We start from the raw sequence: 24,249 nt of genomic DNA on the forward strand, positions 1-24,249 counted from the left end.
TGGCCAAGATGTGGAGAGAAATGAGCCCTCATGCACTGTTGGTGGCAATGTAAATCAGTACAATCATTACGATAAGCAGTATAGAGGTTCCTCAAAAAATTAAAAATAGAACTTCCATATGATCCAACAATCCCATCTCTGTGTGTGTATCTGAAGGAAATGAAATCACTATCTAAAATGAAATGCAGATACAAAGGTGGAAGAAGAGGAACATTACACTGGAGAATCTTGCCAAACCCCACCTAAGCCTTGTGATTAAGACTAACATCAACAGACGGAGGGAGTTAAGTTGGTGGAGGAGTAGGGGACTCCTTTTTCAGCCGGGCCCCTGAGTTGAGTTGGATAGGTACCAGACCCGCCTGAACATCCACGGAATCAGCCTGAGATGCAGGAAGATACATCTGGATCTCTACAAATGAACATCTCCAGCGCTGAGTATTGCGGTACGAAGTGGGGAGCCATGAAACCGTGCACAGATATCGGAAGATAAATGAGAGGGGGAGGGAGCCACCGTGTTTGGGTGCCGGGAAGAGGTAGCCACCTGCACGGGGGAGCGGGCGGACTCCTGGACCAGCACCCACGAGAGAGCAGACTGAGACCGTGAGCTGGGGAACGAGTGCCACCAGACTGAAACGGAGCTCAGGTGTGCTCACAAGAACCAGACTGAGACCGGGAGCTCTAAGAGCATGCGGGGACAGCTGGCGGCTGGCGGCCAGCCGTGTTAGAAACACAAAGGACAGAGACGCGCCAGCCCTGGAAGTGAGGGCTGGGATGCCGGCTGTGGGGCACACATCCCGGGACGCTGCAGGGTTGAGCAGCACCAACAGAAATAGACTTAAAGTGGCCAAACATCAGTGGAGAACGGTCCGTGATCCCTCTGTTCTGAGACAGAGGCTGAGATTTGGCCACTGCTGCTCTGACTCTCAGAAGAGGAACAGCAAACTGCCAGGGAAAACCACCAGAGAACAAAAGCCTGGAAATACCAGCTCACAGTGTGCCCATCCCCATCCCCCCTCACAGGGGACACGGCGACTATACCCAAACAGGGTTGCCTGAGAATCGGTGCAGCAGGCCCCTCCCCCAGAAGGCAGGCTGAAAAATCAAGAAGCCCACATCCCTAAGTTCCCTATAAAACAAGGGCGCAGGGCCTGGGTCCCGGTCAATAATTTGGGTTCTGGACAACCCCGCACCCTCTTCTCATCAGAATGACGAGAAGGAGAAATCCCCCCCCCCAGCAAAGAAACGACAGTGAGTCTGTGGCCTCTGCCACAGAGCTAATGGATATGGATATAACCAAATTATCAGAAATGGAGTTCAGAGTAACAATTGTCAAGATGATGTGTAGACTTGAAAAAAGTATTAACGAAAATGTTAATGATACTATAGAATCTCTAAGGGAGGAAATGAGAGTGAATCTGGCAGAAATTAAAAATTCTATGAGCCAAATGCAGTCAAAACTAGAGGCTCTGAGGGCCAGGGTGAATGAGGCAGAAGAACGTATCAGCGAATTGGAGGATGGGTTAGAAGAGAAAGCTAAAATAGAATCTGGACTTAAAAAAATCCACGCTCAAGAATGTAGGTTACAGGAGATTACTGACTCAATGAAACGTTCCAATGTCAGAATAATCGGCATCCCAGAGGGGGTGGAGAAAAACAGAGGTCTAGAAGAGATATTTGAACAAATTGTAGCTGAAAACTTCCCTAATCTAGCAAGGGAAACAAACATTCGTGTCCAAGAGGCAGAGAGGACCCCTCCCAAGCTCAACCACGACCTAAGACAGGTCACGTCATAGTGCATTTCACAAATATTAGATCCAAGGATACAGTATTGAAAGCGGCCAGGGCAAAGAAATATCCCATGTACCAAGGCAAAGGTATCAGAATTACGTCAGACCTGTCTACACAGACCTGGAATGAGAGAAAGGGTTGGGGGGGGCATTTTTAAAGCTCTTTCAGGGAAAAACATGCAGCCAAGGATCCTTTATCCAGCAAGGCTGTCATTCAGAATTGATGGAGAAATAAAGACCTTCCAGAATCGCCAGTCACTGACCAATTTCGTAAACATGAAACCAGCCCTACAGGAGATATTAAGGGGGGGTTCTATAAAGGTAAAAAGACCCCAAGAGTGATACAGAACAGAAAGTCACAATCTATAGAAACAAAGACTTTACTGGCAACATGGCATCATTAAAATCATATCTCTCAATAATCAGTCTCAATATGAATGCCCTACATGCTCCCATAAAACACCACAGGGTTGCAGATTGGATAAAAAGACATGACCCATCCATTTGCTGTCTACAAGAGACTCATTTTGAACCTAAAGATACATTCAGACTGAAAGTAAAGGGATGGAATACCATCTTTCACGCCAATGGACCTCAAAAGAAAACTGGGGTAGCAATTCTCATATCAGACAGATTGGATTTTAAACTAAAGACTATAGTTAGAGACACAGAAGGGCACTATATTATTCTTAAAGGATGTATCCAACAAGTGGATATGACAATTATAAATATATATGCCCCCACCAGGGGAGCAGCAAGGTACACAAGCCAACTCTTAACCAGAATAAAGAGACATATAGATAAAAATACGTTAATAGTAGGGGACCTCAACACTCCATTATCAGAAATAGAACACCCATGCAAAAAATCGACAAAGAAACAAGGGCTTTGAATGCCATACTCGACGAGTTGGACCTCATAGATATATATAGAACACTACACCCCAGAACCAATGAATACTCATTCTATTCTAATGCCCATGGAACAGTCTCAAGAATAGACCATGTTCTGGGACACAAAACAGGTCTCAACCGATACCAAAAGACTAAAATTATTCCCTGCATATTCTCAGACCACAACGCTTTGAAATTGAAACTCAACCACAAGGAAAATTTTGGAAGAAACTCAAACACTTGGAGACTAAGAACTATCCTGCTCAGGAATGATTCAATAAACCAGGATATCAAAAATCAATTTAAACAATTTATAGAGACCAAGGAGAATGAAAACAAAATGGTCCAAAACCTATGGGATACTGCAAAGGTAGTCCTAAGGGGGAAATACATAGCCATCCAAGCCTCACTCAAAAGAACAGAAGAATCTAAAATGCAGTTATTATATTCTCACCTCAAGAAGCTAGAACAGCAACAGAGGGACAGGCCTAATCCACACATGAGGAAGCAGTTGACCAAGATTAGAGCAGAAATCAATGAATTAGAAACCAGGAGTACAGTAGAGCAAATCAACAGGACTAGAAGCTGGTTCTTTGAGAGAATCAATAAAATTGACAGACCACTGGCAAGGCTTATCCAAAAGAATAGAGAAAGGACCCAAATTAATAAAATTATGAATGAAACAGGAGAGGTCACAACCAACACCAATGAAATTGGAAGGATTATTAGAAACTTTTATCAACAGCTTTATGCCAATAAATTAAGCAATCTGGAAGAGATGGAGGCCTTCCTGGAAACCTATAAACTACCAAGACTGAAACAGGAAGAAATTGATTTTTTAAACAGGCCAATTATGAAGAGATTGAGTCAGTGATAAACAACCTTCCAAAAAAACAAAACTCCAGGCCTGGACGGTTTTCCTGGGGAATTCTACCAAACATTCAAAGAAGAAATAATACCTATTCTCCTAAAGCTATTTCAAACAATAGAAACAGAAGGAAAGCTATCAAACTCATTCTATGAGGCCAATATTACCTTGATCCCCAAACCAGACAAAGACCCCATCAAAAAGGAGAATTACAGACCGATTTCCCTAATGAATATGGATGCCAAAATCCTCAACAAGGTCCTGGCTAATAGAATCCAACAGTACATTAAAAGGATTATCCATCATGACCAAGTGGGATTCATCCCTGGGATGCAAGGGTGGTTCAACATTCGCAAATCAATCAGTGTCTTAGATTTTATCCAGAAAGAAAAATTCAAAAATCATATGATTCTCTCAATAGATGCAGAAAAAGCATTTGACAAAATACAGCATCCTTTCCTGATTAAAACCCTTCAGAGTGTGGGAATAGAGGGTACATTCCTCAATCTCATAAAAACCATCTATGAAAAGCCTACAGCAAATATCATTCTCAATGGGGAAAAGCTGGAAGCCTTTCCCTTAAGATCAGGAACACGACAAGGATGCCCACTCTCGCCACTATTATTCAACATAGTACTAGAAGTCCTTGCAACAGCAGTCAGACAACAAAAAGGGATAAAAGGTATCCAAATCGGCAAAGAAGAAGTCAAAATGTCTCTCTTCACAGATGACATGATACTCTATATGGAAAACCCAAAAGAAGCCACTCCCAAACTATTAGAAGTTATAGAGCCATTCAGTAATGTGGCCGGATACAAAATCAATGCTCAGAAATCAGTTGCCTTTCTATACACGAATAATGAGACTGAAGAAAGAGAAATTAGGGAATCCATCCCATTTACAATAGCACCAAAAACCATACGTTACCTTGAAATTAACCAGAGATGTAAAGAACCTATATTCTAGAAACTATAAATCACTCTTGAAAGACATTGGGGACACAAAAAGATTGAAAAATATTCCGCGCTCATGGATCGGAAGAATTAACATAGTTAAAATGTCCATGCTACCCAGAGCAATCTACACTTTCAATGCTATCCTGATCAAAATACCAAGGACATTTTTCAACGAACTGGAACAAATAGTCCTTAAATTTGTATGGAACCAGAAAAGGCCACGAATTGCCAAGGAACTGTTGAAAAGGAAAAACAAAGCAGGGGGAATCACAATGCTGGATTTCGAGCTGTACTACAAAGCTGTGATCACAAAGACAGCATGGTACTGGCACAAAAACAGACACATAGACCAATGTAACAGAATAGAGAACCCAGAAATGGACCCTCGGCTCTTTGGGCAACTAATCTTTGATAAAGCAGGAAAAAACATCCAGTGGAAAAAAGACAGTCTCTTCAATAAATGGTGCTAGGAAAATTGGACAGCTACATGCAAAACAATGAAACTTGACCACTCTCTCACACCACACACAAACATAAACTCCAAATGGATGAAAGACCTCGATGTGAGACAGGAATCCATCAAAATCCTAGAGGGGAACATAAGCAGCAACCTCTATGACATCGGCCAAAGCAACCTTTTTCATGACACATCTCCAAAGGCAAGAGAAACAAAAGATAAAATGAACTTGTGGGACTTCATCAAGATAAAAAGCTTCTGCATAGCCAAGGAAACAGTCAAAAAAACTAAGAGACAGCCCACGGAATGGGAGAATATATTTGCAAATGATTATATAGATAAAAGACTGGTTTCCAAGATCTACATCTACAAAGAACTTCTCAAACTCAATATGCGAGAAACAAATAAATCATAAAATGGGCAGAAGATATGAACAGACACTTTTCCAATGATGACATACAAATGGCTAACAGACACATGAAAAAATGTTCAAAATCATTAGCCATCAGGGAAATTCAAATCAAAACCACACTAAGATACCACCTTAAGCCAGTTAGAATGGCAAAAATTGAGAAGGCAAGAAACAACAATTGCTGGAGAGGATGTGGAGAAAGGGGATCCCTCCTACATTGTTGGTGGGAATGCAAGTTGGTACAGCCACCCTGGAAAACAGTGTGGAGGCCCATTAAAAAGTTAAAAATTGAGCTACCCTATGACCCAGCCATTGCACTACTGGGTATTTACCCCAAAGATACAGACGTAGTGAAGAGAAGGGCCACATGCACCCCAATGTTCATAGGAGCATTGTCCACAATAGCTAAATCGTGGAAGGAACCAAGATGCCCTTTAACAGATGACTGGATTAAGTAGTTGTGGTTCATATATACAATGGAATATTACTCAGCTATCAGAAAGAACAAGTTATCAACATTTGCTGCAAGATGGACGGCACTGGAGGAGATAATGCTAAGTGAAATAAGTCAAGCAGAGAAAGACAATTATCATATGATTTCTCTCATCTATGGAACATAAGAACTAGGAAGATCGGTAGGGGAAGAAACGGATAAAGAAAGGGGGAGTAATCGGAAGGGGGAATGAAGCATGAGAGACTAAGGACTCTGAGAAACAAACTGAGGGCTTCAGAGGGGAGGGGGTTGGGGGAATGGGATAGACTGGTGATGGGTAGTAAGGAGGGCACGTATTGCATGGTGCACTGGGTGTTATACACAACTAATGAATCATCGAACTTTACATCAGAAACCAGGGATGTACTGTATGGTGACTAACAATATAATAAAAAAACATTAAAAATAAAATAAAATGAAATGCACACCCATGTTCATTTCACATTATTCACAATAGCCAAAACAAGGAATCAACCTGAGTGTGCATTGACAGAGAAATACATAAAGAAAAAAGTATACATTGTATGTGTACACACATAAACCACCCCAAGAATGTTATTCAGCCATAAAAGAGAAATCCTGCCATTTGCAACAACCTGGATGAAACTTGAGGGCATTATGCTAAGTGTAATAAACCAGAGAAAAGATAAAAACTGTATGATTTACTTAGTTGAGGAATCTAAAAAAGCCAAATTCATAAAGAGTAAATGGTGGTTGCCAGGAGTAAGGGGATGGGGGAAAAGAGGAGATGTTAGTCAAGGGTACAAATTTCCAGTTACAAGATGAATAACTTTTAAGAATCTATTGTACAGCGTGATGACTATAGTTAACAATACTCTATTGCATATTTGAAAGTTGCTAAGGGAGTAGGTCTTAAATATTCTCACCCCCCCAAAAGACAACTATTTGAGGTGATAGACATGTTTAACCTTGTTGTGGTAATCATTTCACAATGTATACATATATCAAATCATCACATTTTGTACCTTAAGCTTACACTGTGTTATATGTCAATTATATCTTAATGAAGCTAGGGAAAATACATGTGTCTTCTTTAGGTTTCAGTTTTTCTCTTCTGTAAAATGAGAGTAATAATACCAGTTCACAGGGAAAGTCTAATACTAAGTGAGATAATGTATGCAAAGGACTTAAAATAGTGATTTGCTCAACCTAGCGTTACCTACCTGTTTCTATAATTTTTATAAAAATGAAAACAGTTGTCATTTTCATTATTGTTATTGAATATGATCTTGATACAAATGGCTGTAATGCAACACAAAATGGTGAGCTCTCTTAGAGATCTAAAGATAAATTACTATAGGATTTTGTAAAAAGAATATTTTTGGCTGAAAGATGATGAGAGGGTTCTAGGAAGTAGGATAGCACTGAGATAGGAGAGTTAAGAAGTAAAAACAAACAAACAAACAAACAAAAAACCTATGGGTAGATGAAAGAACGTGAACAAAAGTAAGGGTAAACTATGGGTAATTCCAATGCTGGCATATGGGAAGACATAGTGAGTGTATAGTGTTACAAATATAGGTTAGGGCAGATCGTGAAAGAACTTGAATAGCAAGCCATAGACTATAAATTTTATTACGTCAGCAATAGGGACTCTCTCAGGGCCTGTGGGAAGATATATCTTGTTGAATAGGTTGTAGAGGGAAGAAAGAGGAAGTAGAAACACTAGCCTGGAGACTTCTGCATAACTCAAGCTAAATGTACAGGATAGCTTCACTAGGTTAAAAGCAGTGGGAGATGAAATGAACATACACGTCAAACTCCTAAGCAAAACAGTTCAAACAAGTGTTTGATTGTATTTTTTAATGTGTGCTGTAGAAAAAAAAAAAAAGTCCTCCCGTTCTTTTCTTTTTCTCCACTACCACTTTCCCTTTTTATGAAAGATACACAGCCTTTGCCTGAGGGGTTTATAAACACACACATAACCTAGAAAAATAATGAGTGCTTGCCAGAACAAGGCTGTGGAGAACCTGAGGTCTCATGAACGGTCTTAAGTGTATGGTATCCAGCCATAGGTCTCTCAGCAATTATCACTATGCAAAAACATTGCCCAGAACTGCCAGCTATTCTGATTTTTCCAAGAGAAGTAGGAAATCTGGATCTTTAAAGTGTAAAAACTATCAAGTTTTACATGTGGCAACTACTTTGAAAATTTTTTTAAAAAACCCTCTCTAGGCCAAACAAAACATGTCTGTAGGCCAAGTGTGGCATGTGGGTCACCAGTTTGTAAAATCTGTCTAACTCTGTTATCTGGCAAGGTAATAGAGCATTCTGGTTAGTCAACATTCCACATATGTTATATAAGGCTTCCCAACCTTCCAAGAATAGGAATACATCAGCTACACTAAACGTGAAAGTTCTATTTAACATTACCAAACTTTTCACTCTTGACTCAAACATATATTCATTCAACAAATATGTATTATTTAGCTATGTTTCATATATAATGATAGTTATTTGGAGATATAGAAATATGAATCAGATCTGTTCTCAAGGAATTTACAATTGGGTGTGAATATAAACAGAAGACACAGATAGTGACCACACAAATCAGTTTGACAAATTAGAATCATTTGGTATTTCAAGAGCATCAATGATCGACATGTAGAAAACATGGAGAATGAAAGTTGGTAGCACTTTCCATCTGATAGATATCCTAGAAGTTCTTTTCTAGAACTTCAACTTCCAATGCTTGGCAAGTTCTCAGAAACACTGCATCAGATTCTCAAAGCCAGATTCTGTGCTAGCTCCTATCTTTTCTCAAAACATCTTCCTTTAGACATTTCTTTAAAAAAAAAATAGAATCTGCCTTCCAAAGTTAAAAAAAATCCCATTTTAAGATTTCTGAGCTTGTACATTAAGTTCAATAGGTGGCAGGTAGGAAGTAAGAGGGATAACTCTTGACGGTTTACAGGGAATACTCTCAATTTGCAACAACTTCTCTTCCATAGCAGTTCTTCCTTGCTACCCTGAAGAACAAGGTACACAATGTGCTCCTCTGCTGTGGTCAATACTGCTCAGCAACTTGAGAAACTGTTAAAGAAGTAACTATAAAAATAAGTACAGCAACCAGGTGATGAGTATTAAGGAGGGCACATGTGGTGATGAGCTCTGGGTGTTATATGCAGCTAATGAATCATTGAACACTACATCAAAAACTAATGATGTAGTATATGTTGGCTAATTGAACATAATAATAAAAAATAAATAAGTACAGCATTATTCTGCCTCTCTTCCCTAACATGATATTTCCCTGGCTACATATCCAATTGTTTGTGGGAGGCAAACTAATATTTTTAAATGTATTGCTTTCTTGGTTATTACATGTGGGGGAAGGGAAGAGCATACATTTTCATATGCGATTTTGACTAATCAGGGTAAAAGCTATATAATCATTTCCCTCTCAATGTAAAAGTAATGAACCTCACCTACCTTCCCCAGTTCTCATTTAAAAGACTGTTCTAGTAGTTCAAATTCTAGAAATGAATCATTATTTTATTTTTAGAGTTGATAGATACAAAGATAAGGACAGAGGTATTACAAAGAAATACACAAGTGAAGAAAATAAGAATTAAAAGTATAAGGTCCTTGGTTCCGTGGTATACAAAATAATTGTTTTTCCTTTGTGGTAGAATATATAACATCATGTACTCCAAGTTGTGTAAAGAGCAGGAACTGAAAGATGCAGGATCAATTACTACACTATTGTCATCTCTAGCTAATAACTACATAGAAATCAACCCTGCTGTTAAAGTCTCTCTGGACTTACTGTTTGCCTTTGGCATAAATTAGGGAAGCATACAAGTAGGAAAAGGATAACACGAAATAAAGTTTGTGCCTTGAGAGGAACAGAATTTGTTATTGCTTTGTCACTGCAGGCAACAGGGTGTAAAACCAGTAAGAAATCAAGCCAGTTCTTGACGTCAGCTATTCCTAATTTGGTGCAATTGAGTGCATCTTTGACTTATGTACAAGAGCTGATCATTGATTAAGCTACAGGGGTGTTTCATATGGTGTTTTGTGTTTTTGTTTTGTTATTTTATTTCTCCAGAGACCCTGAATTAAAATCTTCCTGAAGTTGGTTATAACCAAACTTAGTAATTTTCAGAGTATTATGCACATATTTTCACTTGAATTTGACCTTCAGCTTGGGGAAAGCAAATGTCATATTTCAAAGGTTTCATAGATATAGAGAAACATTTTAATCTCATGTTTTTATGGGATAAATGGCACCAAGCATAATCATTTTGACAAGCAAAATAAGCTCAATTATTATACATTCATAATTAGACTGTTTGAATTTAAATGAAATATCGCTAAAGAAAAAATACAGCTAGTGCAGATCTTTTTTCAGGGACAGCAAAGTTAGAGGACATATTAATATTTGATAAAAAATTAACAGCCATTATGCAACCCAAGAAAATGGCCAATAACCTGTGGTTACCATAAAGAAAAATGGAAAGAGTCATGTCTCCAATGACTTTATAGAGTTGCTGAATTACCCAACTCGGCCACTACAGCCTCTAATTGTGTTTGTTATTTGAGACTCCCATGTCCTAAAGATCACATTTTCTGCTCCTAGAATTTATCAAGATACTTTGCAAAGTATATACAAGTTTTTCTGTTAGATGGATTTGGATGTCATTGGTTAAGATAGAACTAATCATCCTTTCTACAATGAAAATTTATGAAACCAGATATTTATGTGCCAGAAATTATGTTACACGTCCTATACAAATGCTCTTGTGTATAGTTCTAGATTTATTCACTGTAATCATTCCCATTTGAAAGTGTGGAATGGTACCCTTTGAAAAAAGAGACATTTTAGATTTGGTGAATTTTCAAGAACTTGCTTATGTTCAAATAGCATATGTGACTCAGTATTGAATTACTTCTTTATAGGAAAAATGATTTTTCTTAGATTAGTGGTTTTTAATGTTGAAAATATGCAAGATTGTTTCCACTATAAATTATCTTCATCTGAGTATGAAGTGGGGTATTCTGCTCCCCAAAGGTTACTGTCTGCTCAATAATTGTGTCTGTATTTTGGAAGCCAGCTAAGATTTCTGTCTTCTCAGTTTTAAATTAAAATGATTTGAACCCCCTTCTTCACTTCCTCTGAGAAGTCTAATACTCTCTCCAAGATTTCTCATGGTATTGTCCTTCAGTTACTGACTTTCCTGTATTCTCTCACTTCCATAGGTTATCTCTTCTTTTTGGTTAATGCCAGCTCAGATAAATAAATTGTCCCCTTTGTGATATTTGTACAGATCTCTGACAGAAGGCATGTGGTGCATAGATTCTGCTGAGGTTTGTGAATGATGGAAAAGGTTATCCTTAAGCAATGAAGAGAACATAAAATCAAACATTAGATCCTTTTTAATAAGAGTACTTCCTTCAGTTCACCACCAGCAATTTCTCATGGACCATCTTGCTCTGCAGAATCAACCACGTATCTTGTTGTTGGTTTCCACTGTACATATAGTGATTCATTAGTTGTGTATAACACCCAGTGCTCATCAGATCATGTGCCCTCCTTAATGCCCATCACCCAGTTACCCCATCCTCCCCAGCTACCTCCCTTCTGTAGTCCTCAATTTATTTCCTGGAATCAAGAGTCTCTCATGGTTTGTCTCCCTCTCTGATTTCTTCCCATTCAGTTTTCCCTCCCTTCCCCTATGGTCCTGTGCTCTATTCCTTATATTTCCAATAGTTTATCTTTGTTTTTGTTTCCTTTGCCTCAGGAGACAAAACTAGAAAAATGTTTCCATGGCTGATGTCAGAGACATTACTCCTTGTATTCTCTTCTGGGATTTTTAGGGTTTCAGGTCTCACATTTAGGTCTTTAATCCATTTTGAGTTTATTTTTGTGTGTGCTGTAAGAACTGGTTCAGTGTTATTATTTTGCATGTAGCTGTCAAGTTTTCCCAACACCATTTGTTGAAGAGACTGTACTTGTCCCATTGCATATTCTTTCCTCCTGTGTTGTAGATTAATTGAACATATAATTGTAGGTTTATTTCTGGTCTCTCTCTGTGCTGTTCTGTTAACCTGTGTGTCTGTTTTGGGCCAGTGCTATACTGTTTTCATCACTATAGTATTTTTGTATATCTGAAATTTGGGCTTGTGATAACTCCAGTTTTCTGTGATAACTCCAGACTCCAATTCGGGGTCTTTTCTGGTTCCATTCAAATTTTAGGATTATTTTTTCTAGTTCTGTGAAAAAGGCTGTTGGTATTTTGGTACATTGAATTGAATCTGTAGATTGTATTATGGACATTATAACAGTATTTGTTCTCCCAGCCCATGACATTGGAATATCTTTCCCTTTGTTTGTGTCATCTTCAATTTCTTTCAACAGTGTTTTATAGTTTTCAGAATATAGGTCTTTCACCGCTTGATTAGGTTTATTTTATTAGATATTTTATTATTTTTGGTGCAATTGTAAATGGGATTGTTTTCTTAATTTCACTTTCTGCTGCTTCATTGTTAGTGTACAGAAATGCAACAGATTTCTGTATATCAGTTTTGTATCCTGTGACTACTGAATTCATTTTTCAGTTCTAGTAGTTTTTGGTGGAAGCTTTATGGTTTTTATAGTATGATGTCATTGGCAAATAGTGAACATTTTACTTCATCCTTACTGATTTAGATGACTTTATTTTTGTTGTCTGATTGCTGTGGCTAGGACTTCCTGTACTACATTGAATAACAATGGTGAGAATGGACATCCTTGTCTTGTTTGTAATCTTAGGGGAAAAGTTCTCGGCTCTTTTCCATTGAGTATGACGTTAATTGTGGGCTTTTCATATATGGCCTTTTTTATATTGATGTATATTCCTTCTAAACCTACTTTGTTGAGGGCTTTTATCATAAATGGGTGTTGTACTTTGTGAAATGCTTTTTCTGCATCTATTGAAATGATCATATGGTTTTTATGGTTTTATCCTTTCTCTTCTTGATATATCATGTTGATTGATTTTCAAATATTGAACCCTTCCTGCATTTCAGGACTAAATCCCGCTTGATAGCATGAATGATTTTTTTAATGTGTTGTTGGATTTGGTTTGTAACATTTTGTTGAGAATTTTTGCACCTATGTGCATCAGAGCTATTGGCATGTGCTTCTCTCTCTCTCTCTTTTTTTTTTTTTTTGTAGTGTCATCTGGTTTTGATAACAGGATAATGCTGGCCTCATAGAATTAATTTAGAAGTTTTCCTCCCACTTCTATTTTTTTACTAGTTTGAGAAAAATAAGTATTAACTCTTCTTTAACTGTTGGTGTAATTCATCTGTGAAGTCCTCTGGTCCTGAACTTTTGCTTTTTGGGAGTTTTTTGATTAATGATTCAATTTCATTGCTGGTAATCAGTCTGTTCAAATTTTCTATTTCTTCCTGATTCAGTTTTGGGAGGTGATATGTTTTTAGGAATTTATCCATTTCTTCTAGGCTGTCCAATTTGTTGATATATAATTTTTCATAATATTTTCCTATAATTTTTTGTATTTCTGTAGCGTTTGTTATTTTTCCTCTTTGATTTCTGGTTTTGTTTATTTGAGTCCTCTCTCTCTCTCTCTCTTTTTTTTTTGATGAGTCTGGCTAAATGTTTATGAATTTTGTTGATCATCTCAAAGAACAAGCTCCTGGTTTCATTTATCTATTCTATTGGTTTGTTGGGCTTTTTTTTTTTTTAAGTTTCTATTTCATTTATTTCCAGTGTAATTGTTATTATTTCCTTACTGGTTTTGGGTTTTGTTTATTCTTCTTTTTTTAGCTTCTTACATGTAAGATTAGGTTGTTTATTTGATGTTTTTCTCACTTCTTGAGGTAGTCCTGCATTGCTATAAACTTCCCTCTTAGAACTGCCTTTGCTGCATTGCAAAGATTTTGGACCATTGTGTTTTCATTTTAATGTATCTCCATGTAGTATTTTAAATTTTGTCTGATTTCTTGGTTGATCCATTCACTGTTTAGTAAATGTTATTTAACCTCCATGTATTTGTGTTCTTTCCAGATTTTTTCTTGTGGTTGATTTATAGTTTCATAGTGTTGTGTTCGGAAAAGATGCATTGTATGACTTTTATCTTTTTGAATTTGTTGAGACTTATTTTGTGGTCTAATATGATCTGTTCTGGAGGATGTTCCATGTGCACTTGAAAAGGTTGTGTATGCCTCTGTTTTAGGACAGAAAGTTCTGTGTATGTCTGTTAGATCCATCTGGTTCTATGTGTCATTCAAAGCCACTGTTTCCTTGTTGATTTTCTGTTTGGATGATCTATCTATTGATGTAAGTGGAATGTTAAAGTCCCCTACTCTCATTGTATTACTATGGATTACTTCCTTTATGTTGGTTAATAGGTGCTTTATGTATTTGGGTGCTCCCCTGTTGGGTGCGTCTTTACAACTGTTTTTACAACTGTCTTTACAACTAAAGAAACTGTTGTTTTCTTTATGATTGTGTAGTGTCTTTGTCCCTTATTACAGTATTTGTTTTAAAGTCTATTTTGGGAGCACCTAGGTGGCTCAGTCAGTTAAATGTCTGCCTTTTGCTTAAGTCATGATCCAGAGTCCTGGGATTGAGCCCCACATCAGCCCCTGCTCAGCAACAGGGAGCCTGCTTTGCCCTCTCCCCTCCCTCTGCTGCTCCCCCTGCTTGTGCTTTCTCACTCACTCTCTGTCAAATAAATAAATAAAATATTAAAAAAAATAAAGTCTATTTTGTCCAATATAAGTACTGCTACTTCAGCTTTCTCTTCACTTTCATTTGCATGATAAATGCTTTTCCATCCCATAACTTTTTGTGTATTTGATGTGAGTCTCTTGTAGGCAGCATATAGATGGGTCTTCCCTTTTTATCCAGTCCATCACCCTATGTCTTTTGATTGGAATATTTAATCCGTTTATATTCAGAGTAATTATTGGTAGATATGTTCTCATTGCCATTTTGTTACTTGTTTTATGTTGTTGTTGGGTTTTCGGGTTTTTTTTTTTTCTTCTGTTTTTCTCTGTTCCTTTCTTCTATTGCTCTCTACTCTCATGAGGCTTGGTGGCTTTCTTTAGTGATGTACTTGAATTCCTTTACCTTATTTTTTGCATATCTATTACCAGGTATTTTTTATTTCTGGTTTATTAGGTTTATATAGAACATCTGGTGCATATCATAGTCTATATGAAGTTGGTAGTCACTTAAGTTTGAACCCATTCTAAAAGAACATAATTTTTATTTCTCTCCCTGCCACATTTTAGATATATAATGTTATATTTATATCCTTTTATTTTCTGAATCCCTTGAATGGTTTTTATAGATATACTTAATTTTACTGCTTTTTTCTTTCTTTCTACTTTTCTTGCTCCTGCTTATGGTCTTTCCTTTCCCCTCAAAGAGTCCCCATTAACATTTCTTGTAGGGCTGGTTTAGTGGTCATGAATTCCTTTAACTTTTGTTTGTCTGAGAAACTCTTTATGTCTCCTTCTATTCTGAATTACTGCCTTGATGGATAGAGTATTGTTGATTGCAGGTTGTTTTTTGTTTGGTTGGTTATTGTTGTTGTTGTTGTTGTTGTTTTTCTTTCCCAACATTTTGAATGTATCATGCCACTCTCTTTTGGCCTTGAAGTTCCTGCTGGAAAATCAGTCTATAGCCTTTATGGGGTTGCCTTTGTACATAACTCTTTTCTCCTCTTGTTGCTTTTAAAATTCTCTCTTTATGACTATTTTTTGCTGTTTTAACTACTGTGTGTCTTGGTGCGGACCTCCTTGAATTAATTTTGTTGAGGAATCTCTGTGCCTCCTGGATCTGGATTTCTACTTCCTTCCCAAGGTTTGGAAAGTTTTCAGCTATTATTTATTCAAATAAATGTTCTGCTCCTTTTTCTCTCTCTTCTCCTGGGATCCTTGTAATGTGAATGTTATTATGCTCCACGGTGTTGTTGAGTTCCCTTAATTTATTATTCTTTATTAATCTTTTTTCTTTCTCCTGTTTAGCTTGATTGTTTTCCATTACCCTGTCCGCCAGATCATTGATCCATTTTTCTTCTTCTTCTAGTCTACTATTTATTCCTCTAGTATATTTTTAATTTCAGTTATTGAATTCTTTATCTCTAATTGGTTCTTTTTCATGTTTTCTATTTGTTGAGGGTCTCAATGAGATCCTCCACTCTTTTCAAGTCCAGTGAGTACCTTTTGGACCATTACTTTAAGTTCTATTCCAGAAGTATTACGTATATCCACTTTATTTAGTTCTTTTGCTGTGATTTTGTCCTCTTCTTTCATTTGGGCATATTCCTCTATCTTCTCACTTTGTCTGTTTCTATGTATTAGGAAAGTCGGCTACACTTCCAGCTCTTGAAAGTAGTGGCCTTATGAAGAAGAGGACCTGTGGTACGCGGCAGTGCAACGTCCCTTGTTAGCCAGAACCTAGCACTTCAGGGGTATTTCCTATATGTTGCATGTGCCCTACTGTTGTGGTTGAGCCATATTTGCTTTCAATCTAGTCATCTGCGAAGGCTGCCTGTGGTGGGCAGGGTTTGTTCCCTGTCTTGCTAATTAGTCACTCTGGGGCCACGCTGGGCTTGAGTTGGGTCAGACCAGGCATTTTACAGAGCTGTGATTGCACTGAACTGTAAAACACTCAAGCTGTGTTGTCACCAGGGAGGCTTTCATTGGTGGACAGGACTTGCATCCCTACCAGATGTCTGCCCACAGCCCACTGCTGGAGCTCCAGTTTAACTGATATGTGTGGTTTTCTTCCCCTCTTTCTGCGGCAGGAGTCACTTTGGGGTGGTGCTGGCCCCTTTCAGGATGGCCATCACAATGCCATACTCCTGCCAAGGCTGGGTTGGAGGAGGTGAGTCTGCAGAAAAGGGGATAGGACTTACATTGTTAGTAAGGTTTGCTCAAGTCTGCTGCAAGAGGAGACCTAGTACCAACTTGAAGAGCTGCCAAGGTAGGGTTGGAAGGGGCAATTCTATAGAAAAGCATGGGGCAGGATGTACTGTTAGCCAAGTCAGCTTATTTTCAAATCCAGGTGCTAGCACAACTGATTATAAGAACTCAAGAAGTTAAGCCCCTCTGGTTTTCAAAGTCAGATATTATGGTGATTCATCTTCCCAGTGTAGGTCCTCTGTGCCTGGGGTACCCAGTCTGTTCCTCTCTCTTCTACATGCTTGCAGTAGCCCTCCCTCCCACAGTCTCACAGATCATTTTTGTTCCTGCCCTCATCTGCATATTTTCTGCCCTCTTCAATATGCCCTCTTCTCTATGTTTAGCTGTGGAGAGTATGTTCTGCCAGTCTTCAGGTCATTTTCTGGGTTAGATACACTGATGCGGGTGTTATATAGTTGTAGACATGGGCCGACTTGAGTTTAGGATCCTCCTAGTTTGCCATCTTCTCTGCAAGTCCATTTATTTTATCCTTTTTTTTTTAATTCAATTAGCCAACGTAGAATACATCATTAGTTTTCATGTAATGTTCAGTGGTTCATCAGTTGTGTATAACACCTAGCGCTCATCACATCACATGCCCTCCTTAACGCCCATCACCCAGTTACCCCATCCGCCCCACCCATCCCCGCTTCCACAACCCTGTTTTCCAGAGTCAAGAATCTCTTGTTGTTTGTCTCCCTCTCTGATTTCTTCCCATTCAGTTTTCCCTCCCTTCCCCTATGCTCCTCTGCACTATTTCTTATATTCCACATATAAGTGAAACTATATGATAATTATCTTTCTCTGACTGACTTCTTTCATTTAGCATAATACCCTCCAGTTCTATCCACCTTGATGTACATGGTAGGTATTCATCCTTTCTGATGACTAATATTCATTGTATATATGAATGACATCATCTTTATCCATTTGTCTGTTGAAGGACATCTCAGCTTCTCCGACAGTTTGGCTATTGTGGACATTGCTGCTGTGAACATTGGGGTGCAGGTGCCCCTTCTTTTCACTCCATCTCTATCTTCAGGGTAAATACCCAGTAGTGCAATTGCTGGGTCATAGGGTAGCTCTATTTTTAACTTCTTGAGGAACCTCCATACTGTTTTCCAGACTGGCTGTACCAGCTTGCATTCCCACCAACAGTGTAAGAGGGTTCCCCTTTCTCCACATCCTTGCTGATATTTGTTGTTTCCTGTTTTGTTAATTTATAATCTTTGTAATAAAATTGAGAGATAGGAACTACTGACACCTGATGACTGATAAGGAAACAAAATCTCACATTGGTTAAGAAAGTTCCTTAAGTTACACGGTTATTAAGTGAAAAAAGCCAGGATTTTCAACCATAACTGTTTGACTCTAAAGCTCGTGTAATTCCATTTGGTGATTTGAAGCACAGCCATCCTTATTCCATCTCATTTCCAGTGTGTCTTAATAGGAGGGAAGAGGTAGGTAGTAAAGACATCTTGCCGAAGCTTTGATCTTTAACATAAATTGTGTGGATTATTAAAATAGATTATTTCCATAATTGAGATAGAATACAAAAACTGCTTTACAGCTCACAAGGTTAAAAGAAAACAGAAAAACAATGAACAAAGGAGAAGCAGAGTGACAGATGCTGGGACAGATTGTGTACCTTCTCCCCAGATTCAGACTAGAAAAGAAAGGGGGTGGGAAAGAGAGAAAAAGAAAGAGAGAAAGAGGGATATAACAAAGCCTGATCCACTTACAGTTGAGGCATTTTAGGTCTCCTCTGGCATGGTTGATGCCTTCCTCCACTAAAAATACATACCAAATGTTCCATCATCTGCTTTATACTCTCCTGTTGGACAGAATATGACAACTGGCTCCTTGCAAGTTGTCTCTAGTTTCTAATGGTTCAATATTTTAGTGTTTGGTTGTTATTGTCTAAAACAAATCTCATGCTTTCCTTTGTCTCTGAGTAAACTGGGCTTGTTAAGATGCTCAGGAAATATAATGTAAACATATAAAAGCTTCCCCCAATATTTCACTTCCTCATTTGTTAGACATTTTGAATTATTCTGCCATGTCCTCTTGAGGAATATCTGCTGGTTTATACATGGCTTTACTTACTTTTAGCTTGCTTTATTTAGTTCAATGTTTGTTTTTACAAGTGTCAAAAAGAAAAAAATCATAATCATTCTTATATTACAAAGTGAATAAAAGGCTAAGAGGAACCAATTTTAAATACAACTGAACATGCTTATCTGGGTCAATATGATGTTAAAACATCCAACTGCAACATGAAAACTTAGTCAACTGATGGCTCTTTAGTAAATACGTTGTATATGTTGTTATATTTGTTTTGTCCTACCTCTGCATTCATTGAATCTTGAATTGGTCATACTGGCAAGTATAAACCTAGCTATAGATTGATTTCCATCCTTGCAATATAGAGAGTAGCAAGAGCATGATTTAAATAATATCTAGAGATGAGAAAAGGAATTGATAGTTGTTGAACACTTACTTTATATCAGATGTTATTTTAGAAGTTATATATATATATATGAGTTATATATAAGTTATATATATATATATATGTATTTGTTGTTTTTCCCACATCAATTAATGAAAGCAAGTTAGTTTAGTATTTCTTTTGTGCTTACCACTGTACAAAACATTCTAACTACTATACCTAATATAATATTTAAAATCACACTATGAGGCAGATGTTATCCATAATGTATGAATGAAAAGTTTGAAGAACATAAAGAGTTTGATCTATAATCAGAGTTAATTAAATGTGGAACTGGATTTGAAATTTTATCCAGGAACTTCAAAACTTACTCTTTTTCCACTAGGCCAATACAGTGCTATATGATTATGTTCCTGAGCCTACACAGAACTGAATTTAGAAAATATTTATTTTTCATTTCTTTAATAAGGATATTTTCAATGCATAGTAGATGAGCAAAGCATACATATTCCTCAATAAATTAAATAAGAAAAGACTAGTGATGACAGTATTTCAATGAATCACTTATTCCAGCATAGACTAGTGATGACAGTATTTCAATGAATCACTTATTCCAGCATAATTTAGAAGACTTTAGTCAGATCAGAAAATCTTAAATTAATAATTTGAGACCTGAGAGAACAGAGTTTCTAAAAAAACAAAACAAAACAAAAGCGGGGGTGGGGTGGGTGGAACTAATGTTCATTATATGCCTGATATACATGAGATGATATCATTTATTGAACTCTTGTTTATGTGCCAGGAAAATGAGAAGTGCCAAGCATTTTATGCTTATTATATCCTTTAATATATACAGTACCTTGTATGGTGTGACATATTATTAACCTCATTTTACATTGAGGAAAGTGAAGTTGGTCAGTATTGAAGCTGGAATTCAAAACAGTTCTTTTGTCCTCTGACCTAATGCTTTCTCTAAAATTGTGCTGGAAACACCTCTAGAGCCAGTAGCTGCTCCAAGCAAGTTCTACTTAGAGTAACTCCATGGTTGCTCCCCAGACCAGCACATGAACAGAGAATTATCATTACCTGAAAGATTCATTTCTCAGGATTTCTCTTCATTCATCTAATTAAGTCATTCCTCAACTAGTGTTAGTATTTGGCCAGCCTTCCACAGTCTCCCATCCTCTTTGTGTTTATGGACAGGTCAACCATCAGAATAACTTTCATCAACAAGCTCCAATTGAACTTGTCTTCCCAGATCATTAAGCACATTGGCATTTACGTTTATAACCATTTTCTGCTTTATTGGCTTCCATCTACTTTGCTCACAAATTAGCAACATAAAGAATACTCAGTTAATGCCTGTTTGTACACTACCACCAGCCTTCTAGGTGGCAAATAGTAAAACTTTGATGTTAAAAGAGAAAGCCTGTAAACAAGTTGAAGTCAGACTGGAATCAAGATTAAGATTCATTCATCTTTTTGGATATGCCAATAAGGATGAATCACAGATTTGTAAAATAAAACTTGCCGTCAACATATCAACATTTTCTATCAAGAGCCCTCTGATCAGGGTTTCTCAACCTCAGCACTACTGACATTTGGGGCTGGGTAACTGTTATGGGAACTGCCCTGTGCAATGTATGCTGTCTAGCAGCATCCTGGTCTTCTATCCACTAGATGTCAGTAGCATCCCCCATCCTCCAGTTGTATTCCCCATCCTATCCCCACTTCTTGTGATAGTTGTCAAAAATATCTGCAGATATTGGGAAATCTCTTTCTGGGTAATGAAATCAATTGAGAATGACAGAGAATGGTCTGTCATCAAGACTTACCTCTGTGTGCAATTCTCCTGGCCTTCTGGAACTAGCACAAATCTTAGAGATCCCATTCTTCCTTTTCACTGATAAGAAAACCAAAGCCTGAGAAGAGGAAGTGAGTTTTTAAGTGGGAAATATTTGAAGCACAATATTTCATTGCTCATATACTAAAGGGGATCCTTATGGTAGAATCTTACTATTCTTATTTTATGAATGAAGAAGAACTAAGCAACAGATTTTGCCCAAAAACTCACAGTGACTAAGGTGTCTTATTAAGACTCGTGTACAAATCCCAAGTTTTAGTCTAATACAAATAACACTCAGTATTTTTTAAGAAGTCATTACAAACACTTGCAAGTTTTTATTGAATATTTACTATCTGAAATGAAGATCAACTTTAACAGATTCACATGGTCACAGTAGAAAAAAATATTTCAAATATACAGGAGGATATTGAGTCCTCTGCAGTTATAACAGAGTTGTTGATTCCCATTGGGTATCATCTCCTGCTCTGTTGTTTAACATGTCTGCATTATTGCTATCATTTCCCCCACCTTTTCTTTTAAGATTTAACTCTTCATGAGGAAGAGAAGAATGAAGGGGGGGGGTAAACAGAAGGGGGAATGAACCATGAGAGACTGTGGACTCTGGGAAACAAACTGAGGGCTTCAGAGGGGAGGGGGGTGGGGGATTGGGATAGGCCAGTGATGGGTATTAAGGAGGGCACATATTGCATGGTGCATTGGGTGTTATAGGCAAATAATGAATCATGGAACACTGCATCAAAAACTGGGGTTGTACTGTATGGTGACTAATATAACAAAATAAAAATTATAAAAAAAAAATTTAACTCTTCATGGGTTCTAAATGTTTCCTTTTGCCAAATTTAGGGACACCACCAACCAGTTCCAATTTCCATAATCCTTTTCATATCTTTTGTTTTATTTCATTGTTTATTTAAACATCTCTTAATTCCTTAAATATCTTTGATATTTAAGAACATATCTGATACTCTTCAGTATCATAACTTACAACACAAATTTAATTAAATATTAAATAATTTTATAATTGGCTTTGTAAATGTTGTACTTTATGCTGAATTCCTGGTGTTTAAGAGTGTTTTAGTATTATTTGGGAAACTTGCTTAGGGTTTTCGGATGGGTCGGGAACAGTGTATTATTTTTCCACTAAAATATCTGAAAATTCAGTAGGCAAGACATTTACAGGGAGATATTAGAAATGAAAAAAAAATCCCTCTAATCCTTTTACTAAATAATCCAGAATCTGTATATTTTTCAGAGTCTGTCAGCAATCTCCTTCCCCTGTAAATTCGCTTAGCTTAATTTACCTGTATTCTGACCTTAACTTGATTTGATGAAAACATGTGGAAGATTTAAATCATGGATCCAAATTAATTATTATTATTATTGATATATAGTTAACATACAGTGTTACATTAATTTCAGATGTACAATATAGTAATTGGTCACATCTGTATGTTATACTATGCTCACCGCAAGTGTAGCTACCATCCGTCACCATACAATGTTGTTACAATATCATTGACTATCTATTTTCTCTATTCTGTACCTCCTAACCTTGAGACTTATTCATTCCCATACTGGAAACCTGTATCTCCCACTTGCCTTCACCCATTTTGCCCATTGCCCCAACCCATGCCCTCTGCGTACAACCAGTTTATCTTCTGTATTTATGGTATCACTGTATCCCTGCTTCTGCTTTTTTTTTTTTTTTTGTCTTTTTTTAAAGATTTTTTATTTATTGGAGAGAGAGACAGAGATAGCAAGAGAGAGCAGGAGCAGGGAGAAGAGGGAGAAGCAGGCTCTCCACTGAGCAGGGAGCCTGATGCGGGGTTGATCCCAGGACCCTGGGAAAATGACTTGAGCTGAAGGCAGATGCTTAACCGACTGAGCCACCCAGGTGCCCTGTTTGTTTTGTTTTTTAGATTCCACATATGAATGAAATCATATGATATTTGTCTTTTTCTGTCTGACTCATTCCACTTAACATAATACATACCCTCTAAGTCTATCCATACTGATACCAATGGTGAATACTTTTTATGGCTGAATAATATTCCATTGGGCTGTATGTATGTATGTGTGTGTGTGTGTGTATGTATGTATGTATACACACACACACATCATTTGTTCTTTATCCATTTATCTATTGATGAGCACCTGGGTTGCCTCTATATCTTGGCTATTGTAAACAATGTGGCAATAAATATAGAAGTGCCTATACCTTTGCAAATTTGTGTTTTATTTTCTTTCCGTAAATACCCAGTAGTGATTTTAGTGGATTATATAGTATTTCTATTTTCAATTTTTTGAGGAACCACCATAGTTTTTCATGTTGGCTACACCAACAGTACGTGCGGGTTGCTTTCTCTCCATAATCTCTCCAATAATTGTTATTTTTTGTCTTTTTGAATCAAGCCATTTTGACAGGTGTGAGGTGATAACTCATTGTGGTTTTGATTTGCATTTCCTTGATGAGTGATGTTGAGTACCTTTTTATGTGTCTGTTGACCATCTGTATATCATCCTTAGAAAAATTTCTATTCAGGTCCTCTGTCTATTTTTAATTGAATTATTTGTGGGTGTTTTTTTTTGGTAATAAACTATAAATTCTTTATATAATTTGGATATTAGCTCTGCATCAGGTATATTATTTACAAATACCTTCTTGCATCCAGTAGCTTGCCTTTTCGTTTTGTTAATGGCTTCCTTCACGTTGCAAAAGTTTTGTTTTGTTTTGTTTGTTTTTATTTTGATGTAGTCCCAATAGTTTATTTTTGCTTTTGTTTCCCTTGCTTGAGCAGACATATCAAGAAAAATGTTGCTAAAAGCCACTGTCTAAGAGATTTCTGCTTATTTTCTTCTAGGAGTCTTAGGGTCTGAGGTCTCCCATTTAGGTCTTTAATCCATTTGGGCTTTATTTTTGTGTATGGTGTGAGAAAGTGATCCAGTTTTATTCTTTTCCATGTAGTTTTATTCTTTTCCCCATTGCATATTCTTGTCTCCTTTGTCTTAAATTAATTGACAATATAAGTGTGGGCTTATTTCTGGGCTATCTGTTCGATTGACATATGTGTCCACTTTTGTGGCAGTATAATGCTGTTTTAATTACTATTGCTCTTTCGTATA

The sequence above is a fragment of the Ursus arctos genome, unplaced genomic scaffold (assembly GCF_023065955.2).
Source record: "Ursus arctos isolate Adak ecotype North America unplaced genomic scaffold, UrsArc2.0 scaffold_23, whole genome shotgun sequence".
In the NCBI taxonomy this organism is placed as follows: domain Eukaryota; kingdom Metazoa; phylum Chordata; class Mammalia; order Carnivora; family Ursidae; genus Ursus; species Ursus arctos.